This window comes from Neovison vison, chromosome 8 (genome assembly GCF_020171115.1).
Source record: "Neovison vison isolate M4711 chromosome 8, ASM_NN_V1, whole genome shotgun sequence".
Classification (NCBI taxonomy): domain Eukaryota; kingdom Metazoa; phylum Chordata; class Mammalia; order Carnivora; family Mustelidae; genus Neogale; species Neogale vison.
In genome coordinates this window covers 130,598,565-130,624,921 of record NC_058098.1, presented here as the reverse complement: position 1 = coordinate 130,624,921, position 26,357 = coordinate 130,598,565, and positions in this window count along the sequence as shown.

The window sequence follows — 26,357 nt, the reverse complement described above, 5'->3', positions numbered from 1 at the left end:
CCAAGTTGGTAAAACAAGGATAATAATGCCTACCCCTTAGAAATATAGGATTAAATGAGTTAGCACAAGATAAGAGCTTTGAGAATAATACTTGGCACATAGTAGGCACTCTGTGTGAGCTATTGTAATTATTGCTAGATGTAGCAGTATTCATGGTAGCAATTTCATCACTATAAGAAGTGCCAAGGAGTATTGAAATGCTCAGAATTTAATGTTCTGCTACAAACTCTAGCTCTTACTGCTTATTCAGCTCTTGTATCTGCATTTAAGTCTGCATTGTCCTCACGTCATTGCCAGCCAGTTAGCTGTCACCCTGAGTCACTCAAAAACTCCCTACCCCTAAAGATCCCCTCTAAATTGCACTTTGTAATTGACTATGAACTTGGAATCAAGATAGCACAAAGCTATTTGGATTGTGTGCAAAATAGTATTAAATAGATGGGTCTGTGTGCATCTCATAAATGCTTCTGTTTACCTGATTGACTTCTATGATAACTATATCTAGAGATCCAGAAGGATTCATTCTTTGGTAAATGGATGTGTCCACCTCCTAAGTCAGGTACTGCCGTATGCTTTCCTGTGTACTGGCATCACATTCCTTTTCCTTCCTTTATCCTAATTATCTCATCCATCCTCACCCCTGGTTATAGGCAATAAATTCTCTCAAAGCACCACCAGGTCATGAATGGAAAACAGTGAACTGGGTGAATTTCAGGGTCAGTGGCTACTAAAATGTTGCATGATTTATGTACATGACCAACTCTAGGCCTCGCATATATTTAAAGATGAGCAGGATTGTCTAGACACCACAAAGGTATTTCTTCTCATGCCTTAAATTCCAACTTTAAAAAAATGATTATATTTCTTCTTGTCAACACACTGACACGCCTGGTGTGACTGCGGGTTCCTGCTGGTGGGCAGAGGCCGAGATGTACATTGGCCACTTGGTGGATGTGCCTTCAGCTCCTGTTTCCATGGAGGAGCAAATACCAGAATTTTGAGCTCTGCAGGTGGTTGTGTCATTCTTGATGTATTTCTTGCTGTCTAACCAGTTGGTAATATAAAGTTTATAAATCTAATCCTATAGTGGAGACAAGTTGGATGGGAGATTTTGTATTTAGGAAGAATGTACCTATGGGGCTTTTAAACTGAACAATATTGAGTTGTTTGTGTCACTGTTTTATGGTTCTGGATCATCCATTCTAGCTGGACAAGATTTCAGGATTTATGGTACCATCAGGCTAAAGACTGGTGTATTTTTAACATGCTCATGTATCACCTTGCCGCTGAGGGAGACTTTCCATGGTTCCTACTGCTTTGGCTGGACCAGTTTTCCTTCTGGCTTCTTGATCAGGTCTCTGTCTTGGGAATGAAAGCCTTCCCAGGATAAAGCTTAGCCTTCTCAATGCACGTCAATGGAATGGCCAAACAAGAAGCAGATTCCAAAGCAATGGGAGCACCTGCTTTGTGAAAGTATGGTACAGTGGGAAGTTCAAGTACATAGGAGTGGAACATGTTGACTTCCGCTCTCAGCTCCATTATTGAGCTAGCCATTCAACAGGTGCCAGGATCACTTTTGACACCATGTGATCACCACGGCTGCGCATGACTCAGATCTTTCTCAGGGAGAAAATCTCCTGTGAGGATTGTGCTCAGCTGATACCCCTGGCTGCCACACACTCAAGGGCTACCATAGCAGTCTTGCCAAGGCCACACTCTTCTTGGGATACTCCAAGATAACTGAGCACAGCAGAGATAGAGAGCGTGGCCATCCTGCTTCACACAAGACTGGTCTAATGGGCAGTGGGTGCCTGGGTTCCTTCTTGCCTGGCCAGCCTGCTCAGAGATGAACTGGAGACTGAGCTTCTCTCTGCACAGCCATCTTCCATCTTCTTTAGAAGTGTCAGACCAGCATCCCACTCTGAAGGAGCCTCTACTTGTTCATGCTTCTTCTCCCCTTTTTCTTCACAGGAAGTGTCCCCCGTAAATCCCTTGCATCCTGACTTCCATTTCAGCATTTGCTTCTCAGAGGACCTGAACTGAGAGGCAGTATGTGGGCATGTGCTATTTTTGCCTACACTGTACATTTTACCCTTTCTCATCTAAAACAATCCCCACATAAACCCAATTACCTGCTCTTCTCCAGCCCCAAACATGAGGTTATGGTAGACTATTAAGCAAATACCCTGCTTTCTTGTTCTTCTGCCCCTGGGCCTGGTGCATGAACCAGGTCAGATTAATTAGTGTCCTCATCTCTGGTATAAGTGATTCAAGTGACAAAATGATTAAAACAATCCTGTCATGGCCTCCCCCGCAGATGACGCACAGACACCTAGGGAATTTCTCTCCTCCCTATTAGAGATGAGCTAAGGGTGTGAACAGGAAGTCTAACAATAATACAACGCACTACAGAAAGGAGACTAAACAAGGAATCCAATGGTCAGGGAACAGTAGAGGCAACAGCCTCGAGTCTGGAGGCTTTCAGAGCCATCCTCCTTTCTGTCCCCTTTCCTTTGGTCTGAAATCTACTTCTGAATTCTTCTACTCTCTTCTAATTTTTTTTTAACTTAAGTTGGTTGAATTGGGTTCTGTCACTTACAGTTTTCAATAACAGAATCAGTTGCTTGTAAACTAAATCTATAAACTAGATCTATACATTGAGGGTGATCTTGCCTTGGGAATAGAATAAAATGTGGAATCATAGAAAATTTCTGCCAGCATGTCGACATGGAACAGCCCACTGATAGATCATTGCACTGGGTGTGGTGAAAAAATAATGAATAATGTTTTTCTGAAAATAAATAAATTGGAAAAAAAAAGAAAAAAATGATACTGTAGAAACATAAGAAAATGAGAGAAAAAGGAAATTTCAGGATCAGGAAAAAGAGTATAATTTTCAAAAAGTTATGAAAGTACACATGGTAAGCACTCAGTATTTATTTTTGTTGAATGAATCTAAGAAAAGAAGAATACTTGGCTCACCTATAAATTTGATTTTTTTAGGTTATCTGTGCCTCTTAATGGAGACTCAGGTGCCTGAGATTGACATCCCTTCGGAGACTATGATTCATATTCTGCGTCCAAATCAGTATTCACCAGCTGGAGTGGAACTGTGGAGAGAAAGAGGCCTGGAGGTATTCAGGGTCAGTGGCAAGGGAAAGAGGAGTGATCACGTGGGAGGTAAAGAGCAGGGCATTTGGAGAAGTTGGAGATCCGGGGCCTTTTCTATTATTCTAGTGAAAGGATCCTCTACTCAGGACCAGTCTGAGACCCATGGCTTCTCCAGGAAGACCAATATTCTGGATCCCCACCAAACCGTATTCTTTCAATATTTGTTCAGCACTTACTTAGTGGGGAGTGAATTAGTATTAGCAGGGAATTTTGTTGCTATTTATCGTTACCATCCCAGACCGCTTCCAGGTTTGACCAACTAAACTTAATGTACACGTGATCGAGATGTTAGGAGTCTCACAGGCAGGGAAATTGGCACCACATTCCTAACTTTGTTGGTTTAGCGTATCTAGAGGCAGGAAATATGACACTAATCTGTGGGTTCATCAGGGTCTGCCCATACAAGCAGTAGTAACTGGAGAGGAGACTGGAGGAAATATTTCTCAGACTGACTGCCTGAAGACAATCCAGTGCAGAGGGAAGAATAGTCTGGAAAGCATAGGCAGGAGGGCTAGTTCCCTGGTATATATGATGTATTTCTCCATCACAGGTCATTCAGCCTTTATCCACTTTACATGGAAATATCTACACAAAACTGTCTTTATTTCTAGTCAGTGAGTAAACCGATATCATGTAACACAACCTGAACTCACAAATGCTCTAAGTTTTTTTTTTTTTTCTTTTTTTAAGTTTATGGAAGCATTTCACGGAAACGTTTGGGTGGGTAACTTACTGTAGTAAGTAACAATCAAGTAGGAAAGAGGAGAACATGATGGAAAGACCTGCAAATGTGGTGATAGAGCCAAGCATGCGTGGCCTGGAAGATCACACGGGTAAAATGGATCCCATAGATTCCACCATGGGCACCAAGAAGGGTGGAGAAGCAGCTCCTCAGAGCCATGGAGTGTCTTCTGGGCGATGACCAAGGGTAGGAGAGCAATCCCTGAGCTAAGCCCATTGAGCATTTCTAGACCCCTTCTTAGAACCCACAGGCTCATTTACCTCATTTACCTGAAGAGCCTTTTTGTCCATATGAGTAGAAGCTTGGCTATTTGCTCAGGGAAGTAATATTGCTTTGAGGCAGGTTTGTGAGAGGGCGTTCACAACAGAACATTTCACAATGAAATGTTCGTAAGAACATTTCATCCCATTGCCTTCCCACTGTGTTCCAGACTTAAATTTTTGATGGTCACCTTTGTCGTTCCTGCTTTTGACTTGTCTGGAGTCACCAGGCTCAGACCTGAGACCTCACTTTCCTGTCCCAACACATGTTTTTTATTCCTACTCCCCACTCCCCCTTTGAGACGATCTATCCCTCACAGCCAGTATTGTCCTATCTTTCATGCTCTGGCGACCTAACTCCCAAGATTCTTAGCTAACACCAAAACACTTGTCTTTCTACCTCTCCCCAAAGTGGGGGGGGGGCACTTCTTTCTTTCAGAATAAATGCAATCAATAGTCATTAACTGAGCTTTGACTAGTAGCACGTGGTATGTAAAAATAATACAAACAGGGCTCACAGGCCCTTCTCCAAAGGAGCACACATTCTAGTGGGATTCGATGGAGGTACACCAACACAGTCAAGGCAGAAGGAATGCAGGAAGCAGTCAAAAAATCTGACTCGGGAAGCCAAGGGAAATGTTGTGGAAGTGTGGACACCAGGGGCAGTGAACAACAAGTGAAGTTTCAACACATAGGAGACTAGGGAGTGCTGTCCACACTGAAGGACCAGCAGATGCAGAAGCCAGAGGACCGTGACAAAAAACAGGGGCTTAAACCCCACAGTCTGGAGCTAGGGAAGCAGGGACTATACCAGCAGACCTCCCCCTTATTGCTACATGATTTTATGATGGGGCCTGGAGATCGTATGTTTGTTTGTAAACTTTCTCCCCATCTGTCCCTTATAGCAGGAAGCTGTCACCTTCTCCACTACCTGGGGCAAAGACAGGAGCCTAGAAGGTGCTCAGGAAAAGACTGATCTGTTGAGTGTCTGTTCACCTGCAGAAGAAAAAGCAGCAACAACTTCATCCAGCAAGTATGAGACCACTCTAAGCAATCTGTTTTCCTCAGAGGAGCTCCTGGTCTGAGAAGTGAGGAGAGACTGTGGTACAAAACGTTGGGAACCAGCCTCATGGCTGCCCTGTGTCTGTTGGCCCTTTGACTTGGAGTGAGCTTCTACTTTTCTGTTTACTTTTAGTCTGCGGACACAGAACCAGAGTTTGATTGGTGGAATCACCACAGTTCGCACTGACTCTTCCCAGTTGAATGGTTATTGACTCCAGCAAGCCCAGACCATTTAACATGAATGGAAACTGATTCTTTTTCTTTTCTTTTTCTTTCTTTTCTTTTCTTTTTTCTCATGTAAGCTCTTGGTCACTTTCATAACTTTTAGGTTGTGTGAACTCTGAGTTTAGAAAGAAACTGTCTTGTCTTTCTTCTCTGGAGAAATGTGCAGTTCTTTGAATAAATTACCAAGGGAGTTTTTACAGACAATTCTATCCTCTGGTTGAAAATGGCCTCTAACTCAGTCAGAAAAAATCCTGATATCTTACATCATCGTTTTTGGTCAGTTGATTTGTGTCAGCTTAATACTGACACATAATAAGTAACGCATATACATTGACAAGTGATTGCTTAACTGATGGGCAATGGAGTTGTCCTAGGATTTGCTTTCATTTATCTTCAAAGCCACTCCCTTATTCCAAATGCCCCAGATGCCCACCCCAAGAGCAGCGCCACTTCAGTGTCCTTTGAGGTCCCACTGTCTGTCACCCATGTCCCCTCCATGGTGAGAGAGTGGGGAGACTGTATTCTCTGCTGTTCCCTCTGACTGGAGTGGTATTTACTTTGTCCCTGCCAAAGAGTTATGTTTCAGTCAGCTGCTTTTCTTCATTTTGGCAAATCCTGCTTGATATTTCTCAATTACAAACTAATGACTCATATTGCAGCATCTTCTGATTTAAAATTAGCACAGCAGATTGGATTTGTTAAATCGAAAAGAGCTGGAAAAGCAAGCTAATCGTTCATAGCAGTGACAATCTCTGTAGCCTGTGGTGCCATTGGCAAACTGAAAGACAGAGGGACCTAGAATAAAAGTGTTTTTAATCCATTTGAAACTTGACAGGTTAGCCTGAGTTGGGTGAGTAATTGTGCTCTAAAGATTCTGTGGGACCGTCATGGCACTTGTCAAAGTAGCTTTACATTACGTGACAGTAACAGACTAATTCCCCAAATCTCTCGGCTTACACAAGGGTATGTTTCTCTGCTCACATGGCGTGTCCAACATAGTTCAAGGGGGACCCCCAAATGCACAAGGGCCCAGGTGGACAGAACTCCCTTCTCTGGTCTTTGTGACAGCGAAGAAGGAAAGTAGATGATTTCACATGGGCTTTTTACTGCTTCGGCCAAGAAATTACAATTGTTACTTCTGTTTGTATTTTTTTGGTCAGAAGCAGTCTCATGGTCCATCCTAGCTGAGCAGAGGAGAAATACAATTCTCTGTGAACCTGGAAGTAGAAAGGACCAAATATTGGTCAATACCGACACTGTCAATAACATCTGCCCTCTGGTCATCAAATGACTGCTTTACTTTTGTATATAAAAAAAAAAAAAGCCCTTATCCTGCCCCCAGTGCAAAACAAAACCCAAAGTCTCCTTCATTCAACACAAATCTGCCAACATCCAAGATGTCAGGGGCATGAACAGAAGTTTCTACATTAGGTTTGGGCATTTTTGTTTTCTTGATCCGAAAACTTAGGTTCCAAAAAGGTGATATGCAATCACAGAATAGGGACAGGGTTACCATAATAAATACGACCACACAGAAAGGTAAAGAATGAGAGCACTCACCAGGCACAGAACTGACAATTCTCAAATCCAATTGGGGGAATATGCTGGAGCCCCCTACCCTGAGGAAGGAGAATATTCCTATATGGGTTCTGATTCTGCTTTCTGCAGGGGCACACCCTAACTTTCTTCTCTTTGGCCTCTGGATCTACCCTCTGGAAGGGTCTTTTTCATTTTTAGCTTTCTTGGGCACTCTTGACATGGGCACTGGGTGACCCACCCTCTTTGTTAACTTAGTTCTTCCCATTACTTCTGCCTTTAAACTGGTCAACTCTTTCCTGTGCTGTCTTTCCGATAGCACCTTGCCCAATGCTACCATTTTAGACTCACTATTGACATTTTTCCTTTTTGTTTCTTCCCTTAGAGCCATGGTTTCATTAATTCATGTCATAATTATTAATTATTTTAACATTCCCATGTGTCATGGCTTGAATCACCATTTTTTATCCACCTTCAATATCAGTATCATCGGGGCCTCTTCCTACCATCTGGTGTGTAAAACAATGCTGCATATTTGCAGTTTTCCTTTTTATTGATTCTACTTCTTTTGCTAATTTTATAATAACCATATTAGAGTAGATTATGCTACAATATAATTTGGCCCTATAATCTTAGAAGTTTGATACATGAATGTTTGTTTCTTCGCTCAAGATAAATACCAGTAACTACTCATGAAATGTTATGCAGACTGTTTACCCCAAGGCACATTGTGTTAGCATCCCTGGATTTAGGTGAAAATAAGGAAAAACAAAGCTAACATTTATGTAACACCTCCTATGCTCCAGAAATTGATCAATGTTTACATACGTCAACATACATAACTTACTCAATGTCACTGAATCAGAATCGGAACCCAGTTCTACCTGCTTGCAAGGCTCATGACTTTTATCCTTCTTTTCAATCCTTTAAATTTCCACATTTGCCTTTTTGTAGTGGTTGGCACAGAAGCAACGGTGCCTTAAATAAGTGCTTCTAGAACTTTTATGTGCATACATATCCCCTGAGGAACTAATTAAGGTAAATTCTGATTTCTGGTGATAGGCCAGAGATTCTGTGTTTCCAGTAGGATCTCAGATGATGCCAAAACAGCTGAGCTGTGTTCCATTCTTTGAGTAGCAAGATTCTAGATTATTTTAGTAATAATCAGGGACAATCTTGTGGGATAACTTTGCAGACATGAATAGCTAGCCAAAGCAATGCAATGTCTTTTCTGATGATCTAGAAAGATATTGTCTCAATCCAATCCCTGTATGTCGATTAGATTCCTGTCACTTGCTACCAGAAGTGTTACAAATAACTATCTCCATTACTTCTCAATAACACAACTTATACTCAACTGGAGGATGTAAATAAGGTTTTTCTAAGAGTTAAAGGACTATCTTCCCCCTTTGCAAAGGGTTAAAGGGAATTAAATGAAGAACAATATGTAATTAAATAGTCTGGCTTACATATCATAACTCCCTCATATTTATTCTGCTATCAATTGTATCTCCTTGATCATAGTTCATATGTCATAGGAAAATAGTCATCCCTCCATCAGACAACCCAAAGAACCTTCCCAATGCTGGACTCTAATGACGTCTCTGGCTTCATCTCCTGCACCAACCCTCTCCTACCTGCACCTCTATTTCATGCACCTGAGGCCTAATTGTCCCTTTCACCTGTAACTCACCACATGTGCTATACACTGCCAAGTTTCAATACCTCAGTTCATTTTGTTCCTTGACTAAGTTCTCTCCTTGACCAAGCTCTAGCTAGCCTCTTCTGAACCCTTTCTGGATGAAGCCTTAATCTTGGCTTGTAGGAACTTGAGCAAAACCCTGACATAGTTTGTAACAGCTCAAGGCCACATGCCTAGCATGACTCTGGCCTCCATTAAAGTGCCTGCTTGAGAAAACTCAAGACTATCAAAAGAATTCACTGTTCCAGCCAATACCCAAAGATGTGTCTCCCATATCCCAGCATTTGTGGGAAAGTAGGAGTCTAACTTCAATAAGCAACCAAGCTTTCCTTTCCACTATTTTTTTTTTTTAATTCTTCACTTCCCTGACTCTATTGAGCCTCTACTCACCCCTTTCCTTAATCCCTCAGTCTGCCTTTAAAAAATTCTGGGTGCTGCTGTGCAGATGGAAGTAGGTTCAGTTCACTCTGGACCCTTTTTCCTATTGCAATAGTATGTTACTGATTGAAAGTATTTACTGAGCCCACCTTAACTAGTGTCTGCCTTTGTTTATCCCTGACACCCTCATCCTAGAAATCTTTCTTCACCCCATCTTTTCCCCAACTTTAAGATCTTACAAATACAGCTTAAAAATTCTCACATCAGTTTCCCTAAGTCTCCAGGCTATGTCTTTCTCTATTACCAGAGGATAGAGATGATACTTTATCTCAACCCTCATTTACCCCCTGTGTTTCACTAGGGTTTGTTTTGTCTGCTCCAGTGGTCAGTTAGCTCTTTGGGAGTAGGAACCATACGTGATAATCTCAGGATCCAAAGCACAACTCAGCTCTGTCTTTTTGTTGGTAGTGACTAGAAGGCCCACTGGGCGGGGCTCAGTGACAGGAAAATTTTGTCACATTTCTGCCTAGCGCAGTTAAGTTCCCTCCACCTAAAATATATATATCCAAGCACAACACATATTTCATGATTGCATCCCACCATACCCTCATGTACATATCATATACCAAACACCTGCCATCTATGCACAGTTAGTCATACACAATGCATAATGTGTATGCATACATACTGGTAGAGGAATAAATTTCAATATATTTGAGACACATTGTCAATAACTATTAACAAGGATGTTCACTACTTAAGTCAATGTATTACTTAAGTAGAAATATTGAGGTAGAATAAAATCAGCAAATCTGCCTTTTTATCCTGAATTCCTCTGGTCCACTCTAAATCCTGACCCTCTAACCATTCTTGCCCCTTTTTGTGCTTGAAAGTAATTTGAATTCTCCCATATATATTATTTCATTCATATGTTTACTCAAATATTTTTATTAATTTTTAAATTCCTAACAAACAAATCTAATATTCAGGGCCCTTCCCAAAATATACTAACTTCAGAAATTTCTAAGAATCTCAGTCCACTGGGAACTGAAATCTTAGTGTGTAAATTAAATATTTATTTAAATGATTCATGATGTATTCATGTTAGAGCAGTTTGATTATAAGTCCTTGAGTTTAGGACCTGTGTCTCGTATGTATACACTCATTGCTTAATGCGGTGCTGCCCACAGACTAGATGCTCAGGACATCTGTAAGGACTAGCCATCTATGGGAGAGGAATGTGTGGCCTCCCCCTCTATCATGGTGTGTAATTCACTGGCCCTTCGCCATAGGGCCTTCCTTCTTCAGACACCCTCTTGGAAGAATAGGTTATTAAAGCCATAAAGCCAAAATCATAAATAACTTGCCTGAGTCCTAATAAATCTGTATTTCATATGAAGCATGTTATTTTTGACAACAGGCCCAATTCCTTTGGAAATCACGTAGTAAGGAATAAGGGAGGTATCTTCCGCAGAATCACATAGTGGTTTCACATAAGGCTCTTGTCAGTCCTCACTCAAAATATAACATATATAGCCAATCAGATACCACAATGCTTGGTGGCTTCAACCCTTGCTAGAGAAAGCTCATTTTCTTCCTCTCTCTTGAGGCTGGAATTTCCACTGCTCAAAAGCCATTTGTCTTAAAGATTTCATTTTCAACATCAGCATAGGAATTAAAAAATAATGTCATTTTAGCCCTGAACAAGATTGAGATAAATCAGGCTCTTTTTAAATGTCTTTGGGACTTTCTGGCCCTGGTAACCCTATAATGGTGGGTTAGGGGGAGGACAGCCTTTTCAAGATGCTAGGTTTCCCATGACTGAGGAATATAGGCACATTTAATGGTTTTCTGGGCTTTCCGAATGGACCACTTGGTATTGGCTGTTCCCAGAGTTAAGCTGATTCTGGGAACAATTCACTGGACTCTGATACTGGAGTGAGTTTTATATACTTTGTCTTTGGAAAATGACCTTTAATGCCAACTCCAGAGTCAGGAAAAAATCCAAATGTTCCTAATTTATTTCAAAGTATTGGAGACCATTTATCCACTCATCCATTGATTGAGCAAGTATTTACTGAGCAGATACTTTGTGCCTGGGGTGTATAGATTCAGATACAGATCAAGGTTGCCTTTTGGGTATATGGGGCTCCAGATAAGTAATTTTCTTTATAACCATTTAAGTCACAAATATCAGCATGGAAGCCGCACCTGGCAATTTCATGCCCTTCCTTGAGATAAATACTATGCTGGCCAATGAGAGGTACTTCTCCCCAGCTTCCTTCCTAGAAATCTTGAACTAGGGCCTGGCCATGTGGCCCTAGCACAATTCCATTCATTGAAATGGGACTCCTGATCTGACCTGGCCTTTGGTATTAAGTCTCCAAGGAGACTTAGAAAATATCCAGGAAGCCACTCCGAAGTCTGAGGCTGCTTGACCTGCAGGGCCATACCTGGGTCTGGGGGTGGTGTTGACATCCACTGGCCACTAAGTTATGATTCCTGATCTCAAGGAGATCTCCTGTTTTGTGAAATGTTCTTCTAACTCCACTTGCCATGTAATATCATAAGTGTTATAGATGGCCACGTTAATGACATATGGATGATGTAGTGGAAAGTCCAAAGAAAAAATGGTCCCTATTTGATCAACCGAAAGAGAATGAAGTCAAGATATATTGATGTGATTATACATTTGAGGATTTATTGTCTGAGATGTCATTTAAGAATGACTCAGGGATGGGGCACCTGGGTGGCTCAGTGGTTTAAAGCCTCTGCCTTCAGCTCAGGTCATGATCCTAGGGTCCTGGGATTGAGCCCCACATCGGCCTCTCTGCTCAGCGGGGAGACTGCTTCCTTTCTCTCTCTGCCTGTCTCTCTGCCTATCTGTGATCTCTGTTTGTCAAATAAATAAATAAAATCTTTAAAAAAAAAAAAAAGAATGATTCAGGGAATTCTTTTGTTTGATTCATCATGCTAATGTAATGTCTATAGAAACTTCCGCATTCTGAATTGACAATCTGAAATGGATGGCATTGGAAATAGAAATCTGGATGTAGAGAAAATGCACTTGTCTCATCATACTGCTTGCTAGCTGTATGGTGCTGGAGGAAGTAATTCCTCTAAATATCAGTTTCCCTACCCATAAAATGGGAACTGTCATATATATTTCAGTGGGTTATGTTGAGGTTTAAATTACCAATTTATTTGTAAAATCATGCCCATGGCACATGGCACATGGGTTCATTTGTTCCTAGAGTAAAAGCAACTGCAGAAAATAGACCACAAAACAAAACTCGTTTCTAGAGAGAAGATCAGCTCAGTCTAGGATAGGAGACTTTGCTACAAGCTTACTATTCAAGAGGCACAGCCCCAGAATGTTAGGTTCTAGGCCCTGCTGTAGAGTCAGGGTATATCAAATAGTTTGGATTTCCAAGCTGGATATGCATTTTTTAAAAGCATATTGGGATATCGATGTCCTCTGAATTTCCTGTGTCTTAGCTCAGGCCATGTTATAAACTGAATATTTGTGTCCCCTCACACTTCATACATGGAAATCCTAACCCACGATGGGATGGTATTAGGAGGTGAGCCCTTTGGAGGTGATTACATTGTCAAGGTGGAGAGCTCATGAATGGGAATAGTGCCCTTATAAGAAGATCCACAGACTTGCCCTTTCTCTTTGTTCTCTGCCATGTGAGGATACAATTAAAAGGTGAATGTGTGCAGCCCAGAAATCCTCACGAGATGGGGGATCTGCTTTCATCTTGGACTTCCTAGCCTTTAGAAATGTGAGATACCAGTGTTTGTTGAAAAGGCCACACAGTCTATGGCCATTTATTATAGCAATCTGAACTGAGACCTCATGATCTCATCTAAACCTAATGATCTCCCAAAGGTCCCATCTCCTAATATCATCACACTGGGGGTTAGGGCTTTAACATATGAATTTGGTGGTGGGGGATACATTCCTTCCATAATAGTTTCTGAGTACAGACTCAGACCTGTGGGAATGAAGGTTCCTGGGAATCAGAGGGGTTGCAGGAAGGCTGGCCCATCTGACTTCTTTCATGAGATCCTAGCAAAGCTCCCTCCATGTCTGCCTCTGCCTGTGGAAAGGCTCTGCTTCCCATTGAGCAATGCTTGAGGCCCCAGTCCTCTCAGACTAGCCTAAGAACATAAACTACCACTCTCCTAACTCTTTTTAAAAAATTTTTGAAGATTTATTTATCCAAAAGAAAGAGATACAGAGAGAGAGAGCATGAGCAGGAGGAAGAACTGAGGGAGAGTGTGAGGAGAGAGAGAATTTCAAGCAGACTCCCCACTGAGTGCAGAGCCTGACAAGGGGCTCAATCTCAGGACCATAGATCATGACCTGAGCCCAAAAAAAGAGTTTGACACTTAACCAAATAAACCCCCCAGACCCTCCAGTGATTATTTATTCACTTTTCTAGAGAGAGAGAGAAAGAGAGAGAGAGAGAGCATGCATGACTGCTCACACAGTGTGTGGAGGGACAGGGCGGGGGGAGCGGATCTTGAGCAGGCTTCATGCCTGGTGCAGAGCCCTGTGAAGGGCTCGATCTCACAACCCTGAGATCGTGACCTGAGCCAAAGCCAAAATCAAGATCAACCCCCTGAGCCACCCAGGCAGCCCGCCTCACCCCCACTCTCCCAAATGTTAAAGCAAAGCACAAACCAACCTTGGGGGTGGGGTGGGGGTTAAGGTGTGAGAGGTTTAGGTAAGAAACAGGACTTTGAGTAAAGGTTGAAAATGGGCAAAGGACAGGAAGAATAGATCAGAACCAGCAAAGTGAGAAAAAAGTCTATGTTTGAGGAACATGGAAGAAACTAATCTGACTCAAACTAAGGGTTGACTCAAAGAGGGTTGAAGGGTTATTGGGAAACTTGGGGGAAGAGAGAGGTCTCTGGAGATAACATTGCCCCCTCAGAGTTGGCCTCATGGCCCTCTTCTCCCCAGGGACTGCTTCTTGGCAAAGAAGTCAGGAGGAAGCCATCATTTTAGCACCTCTTGGTTTTGCAGTTGGAAGCCTGAGAGCAAAACACAAGGAAATTAAAAGAAATGTTTTGCACATTTGTATAGAAGGGGCCACTGTTTTGGAATAGAAACATCCGTTATAATAAGTCTGCACACAAAAACAGATGGAAGAAGATAAGTATCAGGCTCCTGCCTCCAATTCTGTCAGCCAAGAGAAAAGGAAATTTGTGCTGTTAGTTATGGAAGCTTCCTCAAATTCAGGCCAGCGCTGAGTTTCTGCAACTGAGTTACTTCCCCTTTAATCAGAGACCCTCCATTTCCTAGGATGTAAATATTTTGGAAGAGAAAACCCTTTTAAAGGAAAAGAAAGGGGAATATCCTTCTTACTGAAAGGCTCTGCCAAGCTTATTTGCATTTAAATGCTCATGGTCATAAAAACCTTGAGGCAGGGATTATTGAAGGCTCTGTTTTTATAAGAGGCAGGCTCAACACTGAAGTGACTTATCTCATATCATACAACTTTATAAGGCCTGGCTCAGAGCTGCTGAAGGTCTGGATCCACATACAGCGCTTAGACAATACAACCTTTCAGGCTGTGGGCTCAGTACTTCCAAGTAGAAAGATGCAGTGGCAAGAATAAAGAGATAGCACATAAATCTGTAAATAAAGCTACAAGTTAGACCAGATCAGCAAAGCCCATGACCAAAATCAAGTCTGGGGTCAACTCAGCATATGTGGAAAGTACCAGGTCCAGAAGAGGCCTGGGGGCCCTAACTTTGTCATTCAGCCTCATGGCAGTTACTACTCCCATGGAAATAGACCTCTCCCATGGTAAGGCTGCATTTCTTGCAAACTAAAAGCTGTGAGGGATGGCTCATCTCAGAACACCTTATGGTACCTTTAAGCCCTGGGTCTCTGTGGTCCCTACCCATAATCCAAACCATATCTGTGTGTGTATGTGTGTGTGTGTGTGTTGAGGGATGAGAAAGACCTGATGAGTCCAAGGACAGCAAAAATTATTTTGTACAATGCTGGTAACTAATGAGAGTGGATGGATCTAACTACATTCTTTTGTACAATGCCATGCTCCACATTCAGGATAGGGTATCGAAGAAACACTGATGTTGGTGGCATGGGTGAGTTAATGATGACAAAGATAAGCACAAAAGAAGACACTTATTAATCCTTCGGACTATTGAATAGCATGAGGCCTGTGGGGTTTGTTGCTCTGCCTATATTACAAAATGAAGTGGTGATGGCTGGGGGTCTATGAACCATTTGGGTCATGAGGACAAAAGCACACCTTGGATACTGCAGAATGTTCTTTGGGATCTTTTGGGATGGAGTCTAGTTCCTACAGGATTATGGCACAGTCAGGCCACCCCGGACTGCCCTAGACTCTCCTTCTACTCACCATCCACTTTCTGATCAGGTTAAGTGTAGCTCCCTCAGCACTCGGCTGGATCACACCTTCCAGTCATACTAAATGGAAATCATCTGTTGACTTGCCGGGCTGCCCCACCAAACTGCGCTGTCTCAGCAGGCTGGAACCTTCAAGGCTAGACGCATGTGTTGTCTAGCAAGTTACCTGTCACCCAACTGTGTTTATTGAACAAGTGAACGAGTGACTTTTTGATTGAATTAACAAAGGGTTTGTTTGTCGGTTTGTTTGTTTTCTGTTTTGTTTTGTTTTTTTAAGGAGAACATCAGGGGTGCCATTGCATGGGAGGTGTTCTAGCTAATAGAATCCCAAGGTTGTGGACAGCTGCAAAGAACAGACATTTTGGGTGCATTCTGGGCCAAACTCATGCTTTGAGGGGCCTTCTTTGTCCACCAGGGCCCTCCCCTCCACCCCTAGAATACACAGCAGGAATCAAAGATGACACTGACTCATTCTGGAATGTGAGGTTTGAGGGGAGGCTGATCAGGGACTTGCAGTTGATGAGGTCACCTGCTGGGGCTCTTTCTCTCTCCCTCTGCTTCCCATGGCTTCTACCCAGGGGCTGCCCTTTCCAATCTCATCTTGTCCTCTCTGGTCACGACCGATGATCACACAGCCTCCCTCCTTCTTCCTTCTTGAAGGCCTTGGGAAGAGTCTGTTTGTGACTCTCTTCCACTCTGCCACCTCCTCCGAGGGCCTTAGTCAGCAGCGTGGGTGTTGTTCATCTTCTCATCTACCACCCAGCCCAGGACAAAGTCTGTGAAGTGAAACTCATCAGTTAACACAGGGGCTACTGCTGTGGATGGAGTGTTTTCTTTCCTTCATGGCTCTTTCTTTTTAACCTCTGGCCTTTGGCCTTCTCCACCTCTTGCCATAGACCTCTCAACGTGTGTCTCTGTTTCCCTTTCTGCTCCCTGAGAGTTCTAAGCAATGAAGAATTCTTTGGTGGATCCCTAGGAGAATTGCTGTGACTTCTGTCTTCCGTTCTGACAAGTGGGACACAAGAACCTTCTTCCCCTCATTAGTTAGGTGACTCCAGGGACTCCTAAATGTTTCTGAGCCTCAACATACTCATTCTTCAAATGGGATTGCAAAGGCTGGCTGTAGAGTGAGCTGATTGTGAGGAATAAATAATGGAGAAAGTAGAATGAAGGATCTGGGAAACTGTACCTCATGGCAAGCAGGTCATGACAGTGTGCTTGTTATTTACAGGTCCAGGAGAGAAGAGGCAGGGAGGGCTGAGATATACACACATCTGTTTTCTACCACTCACCACTACCTTCAACTCTTCTCCCTCATCTCCCTCTCTTCTCCTTCCATTTGTCTATTCCTTTCCATTTGTAGCCATCCACAGGTATTCTGTGAGGGCTGCCTTGCATATTCTGCCCTGGATGTGCTGTACTAGCCTCTTCTCTTCCACAGGCCAGTACTGCCTGCAGTGCTCAGTGAGATCCAGAGACCTGGAGTAGCCTCCCATCCCAACCTCACTCCCCCTACACATTGCAATGACCCTGAGGACATTGTCACTCCAGAGGTAGAAGCCAACCAGAGGTAGTGCAATGAACTACTGACCTCCGTATTCTTCTAGCTGCAGTAATGTGATGGCTCCATTTTGTTTTTCCTAAACAATCTGCTGATCCTTAATTTTCTCGCCTTCCTTTTTGGCTTACAGAGGAGTCTCCTGACCTGCACCCAGCAGAGACTGAGGGAATGACCATAGGCTCCATCCAGTTGTGCCCTCTAGTTCCTTTGCTTTGTCCAGCCATGGCTCCATGGCAGAGTGGATTTGGGACCGTTTTTTTTTTAAGATTTTATTTATTTATTTGACAGAGAGAGATCACAAGTAGGCAGAGAGGCAGGCAGAGAGAGAGAGAGAGAGAGAGAGAGGAGGAAGCAGGCTCCCTGCTGAGCAGAGAGCCCGATGCGGGACTCGATCCCGGGACACGAGATCAGGACCTGAGCCGAAGGCAGCGGCTTAACCCACTGAGCCACCCAGGTGCCCCAGGACCGTTTTTGAAGGTGGATTCTGATCCATCAGGGGAAACTAATATTATTAGGTGATGGCATTGGAGGGAAGCAGGTGGGGAAACAAATCCCTCCTATGAGCCAAACAAGCCTTCAATCATGTTATTTCTCTTTCCCAGTCTGATCTAGATTTTCAGAATACCTGACTACTTTCAGTTACTCGCAGAGGCCCCACACTGGGGAACACACTATTTAGTCTTGTCCTTCAAGGACATTCAAGGTAGGACAGGACTTTGTCTACAACCTTCCTGCCCTCACTTTTCCACCAATGAAAGAGTGACCTATGGCTGGAGATACATCCAAGATATTCTGAAGCCAAATGCTAGGCAGCTTTTTCCTGTGGTCCCTGAAAGCCAAGCCTCCCTTCCATCTTAGACCACAAAGGCTAGGAGCTAGGGTAAGGGGAAAAAAACTCTTCGGCAGGGAAACCCCTGGCTTGTAGCTCCTAAGAGTCCAACAGTATGCCTTTATGCTGGACATCTTTTTTTCCTGTTTGGCGTATTTCCAATTCCTCAAGGTATTTTCTTCAAATAAATTGTGAGAAAAAAATCACTTTGCAAATTTTAACAACTAAATATTGAATCCTTAGTGTGTTTGAAAGCAAATGTTTTAAATCAAGGCTTTGAGTGGATAATGGTTTATAGACTCACCTTTTCCCCACTTGCCTTCCACAAAACCATCTTCAATTTCCTATGAAGAGCTGGGAAAGTAAACATCAGCATATTCATTTAATTTCCCTTTGGCTCACCAGACCTTGTTTCTAGAAATATCTTTGATTCCCTCTGACAACTCTACTATCTTTCTATTTCCCTAATCTGACATCATCCCTGAATGTTCCCTCTTAGCCCTCTCGGCTTACATCATTACATTTTTCAACTTGTCTCTACTGGTGTCTTAACTCTTCTTCTGATAGTTTTCTAAAAGTATATGTGTTAGGATGATGAGGATGATAATGATGGTGAGGGGGTGGAGTGGGGGTAGAGAGAGGGAGAAGAGAGGGGGCCAGAAAGAAGAGAGAGAGAGACAGAAGGGAACTTGTTTTGTCCTTTCAACCTAGGGATACATGTGGCCCCTTTCACTCATTTGGCATACTCACTACTGCATAAATTTACATGAGTCATAAGTAAATCTAAGAGTTGCTATGTTTTGGACATTTATGCAGCCTCCAGATTCTTCCTCAAGATCTTCCTTCTCCTTTTCCTTTTATCTTTTCATAAAGTAGAGGTTTCTCACATTCCTGGTGAGAGGAGTCCTATTGTTAGGTTAGTTCTGGGCATCTACTCTTCTGTCAAATCCTCATCTGTGAGTTGAAGGATTGCATGTGATGGTCTCTGAGATCCCCTGTATGAGACTGTGAAAGACTAAATGAGATTGTAGTTCATTAACAGAGTAGTGAAAGGGAAGATCAAAGAGAAATTAAGCTCTAACAGGTATTCATGATAGAGTCATAGATGGTTTAGGGGAGGAAACATCAGAGCATAGAGAAAGAGGGTTAGACTCTTAGGCAAGGCATTAAAATATGTCTTAAGACACTGTTGTCTCTCCTTTTCTCAATGAACTTGAATGTGTCCTTGGCATCTAATATGGTATGTCCTGTGCTCTTTAATGTATATTGCATGGTGGGAGCAGCTACAGCACCAGCACTGGGGGTTAGCATATGTCTTGACAACAGCCCTTGGTTTTGGTCATGGCATTAATTCCACTGGAATTTGGCTTCAATAGCTTTTGAGAATCTAGCATTTCTGAGGTTAAAGAAGTATTTGGTAAGAGGCAGGGTGCTGACTTTGCAATATTGGCAGATGAAAAGGAAAAAATACACTCTACTCTGCTAATAATAGCCTTCCTTCCCTCATTAAAAGAAGACTACAGAACTCCAAAGCAAGATTCTAGATACTCTATGCTTTCCTTCAGGCTTACCCATTGATCTGGAAATCTCTGATATTGATGTTGGATCATCTGATGTAAATTTGTGATTAAAGGGGCAAAATTTACCTTTCTATACTAGGTCATCAGCTAACCATCTTCCCCTTCACTCTCCTTCTCCTTCTCATCACACACGGGATAGAATAGGTGCCACAGCTTGTATTACTGGGAACATTTGTATCCAGGTTTGTATCCTAGGTATGAACCAACATACCACACTAACAGTGGCTTTCAGGTGTCACTTAAATTGTCACATAAAAATATGAAAATTGAAAAATTTTTTAAAAAGATTTTATTTATTTATTTGACAGAGATCACAAGTAGGCAGAGAGGCAGGCAGGGAGAGAGAGAGAAGGGAGGAAGCAGGCTCCCCGCTGAGCAGAGAGTCTGACTCGGGGCTAGATTCCAGGACCCTGAGATCATGACCCGAGCTAAAGGCAGACTCTTTAACCCACTGAGCCACCCAGGCACCCCTGAAAATTGAAAATATAACCACATTTGGAATACAGTAAATATCAAACAATCTTTTAGTCATGTCTGTGCCTCAGCAGTGACTAGTACAGAATTTTGTAGGAAGCAGTCACTCAGGAAATCATATGTTAGTTTTAATGAACATGATGATGATGAAAAGAAATGATTTAAAATAGTAAAATGTTTTTCAAATGGCTTCTATATATTGATGGTTATGTAAAGGTAGCTGTATATGACCTTAGAACCACGTTAAGGTAATAAAACTTTTCAGTGCCAGAGTATGGACTTGCTTATGGTGAGCAGAGACTGTGCTTTATTCATTTTTGCATTTCTAGCCCTTATTCTAGGACCTGGCAAGAGATAAGTGCTTCACATTATTGTTACACACTTACTTTGTGGACAAAGAGCTTTCTAAGCATCCATTGTGGAACAACAAGGCTACCATATATGTCACTAGAAAAATTGCATCATACAGTGTAAGGAGAGGCTATTAACATTCAGTGCATTGGGAAGAGTGTTCCCGTAATTAGTATCTAACTATATTATAGTATCCATGAGAAACAGTCAAGACATGAGTCAAGTTCCTACTCTTTGGAACCTGTAATTTAAAAAAAAAGGCAAATGATAAACTCATTAACAAATAAATAGGGGTGCTTGGGTGGCTCAGTGGGTTAAAGCCTCTGCCTCATGATCCCAGGGTCCTGGGATAGAGCCTCGCATTGGGCTTCCTGCTCAGTGGGGATCCTGTTTCCTCCTCTATCTCTCTGCCTGCCTCTCTGCCTACTTGTGATCTCTGTCTGTCAAATAAATAAATAAAATGTTAAAAAACAAACAAATAAATAAATCATATAAATTCAAATAATGAGAAGTGTTCCAAGAAAGAAAACGGGATGATGGCATCAATAACAATGGATGCCGGGGAGAGGGAGGGGCAGACTATGTATCTACTAGAGTCTGAAAAGACCTCTCTTGCAGAGGGAAACTTGGAGTTGAGACAGATCAATAGGCAGAGGCAGGCATACATTAGTTGTTTCATCCACACAATAAGATATATATATATCTTGTTGGGAAAAGACTGTATGGGAAAAGACCAGCCCCAGAAAGATTTTTGCTTTAAGCTATACAAAGTAGTAAATGGGCCCACAAGAGTTTGTCACTTGGAGAAGAAAAAGTGAGTGGGACAACGATCTTATGCATCTATAGTCATTTTTTAAATTATTTATTTATTTGGCAGACAGATCACAAGTAGACAGAGAGGCAGGCAGAGAGAGAGGAGGAAGCAGACTCCCCACTGAGCAGAGAGCCCAATGCGGGGCTTGATCCCAGGACCCTGGGATCATGACCTGAGCCGAAGGCAGAGGCTTTAACCCACTGAGCCACCCAGGTGCCCCTCTATAGCATTTTTATGAGCATATTTCTAGATATATGGTACTGGTCTACACACTGGGTGATTTGATACATTTTTGTGACATTCATAGGATGAAATTCTTAGCTATATTTTTTAAGATCTTATTTATTTATTTGACAGACAGAGAACACGAGTAGGCTGAGAAAGGGGCAAGCAGGCTCGATATCAGGACCCTGAGATCATGACCTGAGCCAAAGGCAGAGGCTTAACCCACTGAGCCACCCAGGTGCCCCAGTAGCTTAACTTTTTAAATATGTTTCCCATTTATTGGCCAAATGTAGCTTTGTTATGAGTCTTGCCTTGGAAATAAAGATCTTATCTCCATCAAGATTTTTGTCCTAGAAGAGAGTTTAGTGTTGGCTGAGGTCATGAAATTTGCTTTTCTAATGGCCCTCACTCAGAACTTTCTACCATAAGAGCCAGTCCCATTTTTTCATGCTTCTTAGTAAATACCTTATTACTAATAGTACAAATGATAATGATCTGACTTTTTCATGTTCAAGTGATCTTGTAGCAGAGAAACTGTCATTCATGTACATTTTCTTCATTTATCTTTATCACAAAGATAATGGAGGTTTTAATTCTCATTTTCAAGATAGCAGAAGGAAGTTCAGAGATGTAAAGTGATAGAGTTAGGGTAGCACAGCTAGAATGGGGGGAACGTGGCATCAGACAAAAGGCTACCCGTTCTCTGAGTCCAGCCCCCTACCCCCATACATACTCATGTTGAAAGAGCTTGGCCCAGGCTGGATTTTAAACAGACATTATTACATTAATATCTTTAAGTATCTTAATTAGGTCTTTCAGGAAGGAAAAGAAATTATTTGGTCACCGAAAACAGCCTGAGGATTCCAACTCAGAAGACAGAGTCTGTTTCAGATCACTCGATAGGGTGGTGGCTCCGCTTGGCCAGGAAACTTTAACATCAACGATGAACCATGTGTGGCAGGGGATGCTTGGACACAGCCCCTGGCCTATGAGGAAATGTGACTGTTCATGGTATGTGCACCCAACACCTACAGCAAACACTCCCACGGCCACCAGTGTTGGATTCAATTAAACATTAAATTCATCATCTTTAGCAAGGAAAGAGAACAGCAAACAGTTGCTCTCTCATGGCTAAACACCCCTCGGATTTGCTGGCCTTTGATTTATTGGAAGAAACCTGCTGGGAAGAACATACTGTGTAGCTGATTAATGTCAGCTTCTGTCATCAGTTTCCACTTAGATTCTTGGCCAGCCCTGACATCTCCTCCCTTAAGGATCCAGAAGAATTTGAGGGCTGATCCAAGAGCTTTACTGGCATGGGATTTGCAGAATGTGGTGTTTGCAAAATAAGGAAGATGAATGGAAGTGGAATCCCATGTTCTCCACTGGACTTGTTTCTTTAATTCATTTCTCCAGAGGCTCCGCTCCATGCCAGGACCACACTAGCAAGGGGACTGAGGAAAGTGTGTTCCCAGGCCCCAGTACAGATGTCTTGCATTTCCTGTGCTGCTTTATGCGCTGGCTTCTTGGAGCTTGTCAAACTGGGAAGGGGTCCGAGGAGGAATGTAGTACACATTCACCATCAGAACCTTCACCGGGACCCTTGGACAAAGCCTGTGGAACATGAGCCCATGAGGAGCAGGCCCCATCCACTGAGCAGCTAAGGCCGAGGGAAGACCCACTGGTCCACTGTTCCTGGGGCCAGGCCTACAAGCCTGACGTTTCCCAGGGTCATGCGGCACCATCTCGCTTCCCCCAGTGACAAACCATGGTGCAATGCCATTATATTTAAAGCAAGCATATGTTGCCTAATTGAATTTAAATTTTAAAAAACTTAAAAAAAAATAAATAAAGCAACCAGAATTTCCTATATGTGTTCTCAGTTTTCTGTTGGAGGGAGTGCCCATTATTTGATTTTTTTAAAATAATTTTACCTTTTTCCCTTTCCTCTAGTATGCAAAGGATCTAGAAAGATGTGGTAATTTTGACAAGACTCTAAACCCTCTCCTTCCTGAACTCATTGCTGCATTCAGGAAGAAATATAGAAAGAAAGAGAAAGAGAAAGGAAGGGAATAAGGGAGGGGGGAAGGAAGGGACGGAGGGACGAAGGAAGGAAGGGAAGGGTGAGGGAGGGAAAAAATTTCAATTGAGAAAGAAAAATCCGTTCTGATCATCTGCTCATATTTGATAAATCATCACAAAACCTCGTGGCATAAAATCACTCATTTTATTATATCTCACAGTTCTTAAGAGCCAGAAATTTGGGAGAAGATGGAATAGACAGTTCTGGCATGAGGTATCACATGTAGTTGTCATCAAGAGCTAAAAAAGCTGAAGAAAATCCAGTGGGGGCTTGCCGGGGGCATCCCTTTCCCCCTCCCTTTACCTCTCCCTCTCCCTCATCATATGGTCTCAAGGACTTTCAATGTGGTCTTTCCACCTGAGATAATTTGGGGCACATAGCATGAGAGTCTCTGGGAAGTCAAAGTGATTACATGGTGACTGAAGGCTGTGTACTTGGGTGGGTGTGAGTGCTGTGCTCTTTTTACTATACTTGTGTTTGAAGATGCACAGAGGCCTTCAAGATTATTTTTAATGGCTTAGAATTACTTCCTTATCCTTTTACTAACCAATCACAAAGATCTGGTAGGAAGTTGGGCCAAATTACTTCTATGTTCCTCTTCAAATCTATTTGTCTACTGTTGTTGATTTTAGCTTTTCTGACAGGTGTGAAGTAATATCTCATTGTAGTTTTAATTTGCATTTCCCTGCTGTTAAATGACATTGAGCATCTTCTTATGTGCCTGTTGGCCATCTGTATGTCTTCTTTGGAAAAACGTCTATTCATGTCTTCTGCTTATTTTTTAAATGGATTATTCATTTTTTGAATGTTGAGTTTTATAATCTTTATAGATTTTGGATACTAGCTCTTTATCATATATGTCATTTGGGAATATCTTCTCCCATTCGGCAGGTTGCCTTTTAGTTTTATTGATTGTTTCCTTCATTGTGCAAAAGCTTTTGCTTTTGATATGGTCCAAATAGTTTATTTTTGCTTTTGCTTCCCTTGCTTCAAGAGTCATAGCTAGAAAGAAGCTACCAGAGAGCAAATGTCAAAGAAGTCATTGCCTGTGCCCTCTTCTAGGATTTTTATGCTTTCAGATCTCACATTGAGGTCTTTCATCCATTTTGAATTTATTTTTGTGTATGATGTAAGAAAGGGGTTCAGTTTCATTCTTTTGCATGTAGCTGTCTGTTTATCCCAACACCATTTGTTGAAGAGACATTCTTTTTCCCATTGGATATTTTCTCCTGCTTTGTCAAAGATTAATTGACCATATAATTCATTTGGGGGTGGGTTCATTTCTGGGTTTTCTATTCTGTTGTATTGATCTATGTGTCTATTTTTGTGCCAGTACCATACTTTTTTGATTACTACAGCTTTGTAGTATAACTTGAAGTCTAGAATTGTGATCCCTCTGGTTTTATTTTTCTTTTTCAAAGTTGCTCTGGTTATTTGGGGTCTCTTGTGGTTCCACACATATTTTAGGATATTTTAGGATTTTTTTTCTAGCTTTGTGAAAAATGCTATTGGTATTTGGATGGGGATTGCACTAAATGTTTAGATTGCTTTGGGTAGTATAGACATTTTAACAATAGTTATTCTTCCAATCCATGAGCATGGAAATTCTTTCCATTTCTTTCTGTCATCTTCAATTTCTTTCATTGGTGTTTTATACTTTTCAGAGTACAGAGTGGATAAAATCAACAACATAAGAAACAACAGGTATTGGCAAGGATGTAAAAAGGGGAACCCTCTTGCATTATGGGTGGGAATGCAAACTGGGTGAAGTCACTCAGGAAAACTTCATAGAGTTTCCTCAAAAAGGTAAAAATAGAAATAAACTATGATCCAGTAATTGCACTAGTAGGTATTTACCCAAAGAATACAAAAATATTAATTCACAAAGATACATGCTCCCTGATATTTAGAGAGTATTATCTACAATACCCAATCTATGGAAACAACTCAAGTGTTCCATTGACTGATGAATGGATAAAGGTATGAGATACACACAAATGATGGAATATTACTAAGCCATAAAAAGAATGATATCGTGCCTTTGCAATGACATGGATGGAGCGAGAGTGTATTATGCTACATGAAATAAGTCATTCAGAGAAAGACACCATATGATTTCACTCATATGCAGAATTTAAGAAACAAAACAAATGAATGAAGAGGGGGGAAAAGGGAGAGAGGCAAACCAAGAAACAGAATCTTAACTATAGAGAAAAACTGATGGTTACCAGAGGGGAAGGTTGGGGGTGTGAATTAAATAGGTGATGGGGATTAAGGAGTGCACTTGTTGTTGTGATGAGTACCGGCTGTTGTATGGAAGTGTTGAATCATTATATTGTACATCTGAAACTAATATTACACTGCATGTAAACTAACTGGAATTTAAATAAAACTGAAAATAAAAAAGCAACTACTTATCTGGAATCCTATGGGGTATTGTTAGTAGGTGCCTCATTCTTTAAAGTAAGGCAATAGTAACTTTACTAATCCTCACTGAAGTGTCAGGTACTATTCTACATACTTTTCATGCATTGAATAATTTAACAATTGCAAATATGCTAGAGATTGGCACTATTTTTTTCTTTTGCAGATGAGAAAAAAAAGAAGTGCAGAACATTTGAGCAACTTGTGAAAACCGATATAGCTAGTAAAAGAATTTAAACCCAGGTGATCTGATTCTAGTGGTCATCTGCTTAAACCTTATACTAACTTGCCTGCCCCAAAGAAATCAGTCAGTTGGCTTCGCTTATAAGACACAAAGAATTTTTGGCATGCTTGTACTTTACTTGCACAAGGGATAAGACCCCTGAGACAACCATCTGGCATTCTAACTGAAGAAACAAGCAGTGTGTGACAGATCCTAATGAGGACCCCAGGCAAAGGCTATAGGAGTCATAAGAGTAGAGAACTGGGCATGATCTGGGTGTGGCGAAGGACTTCCCTTTGGAG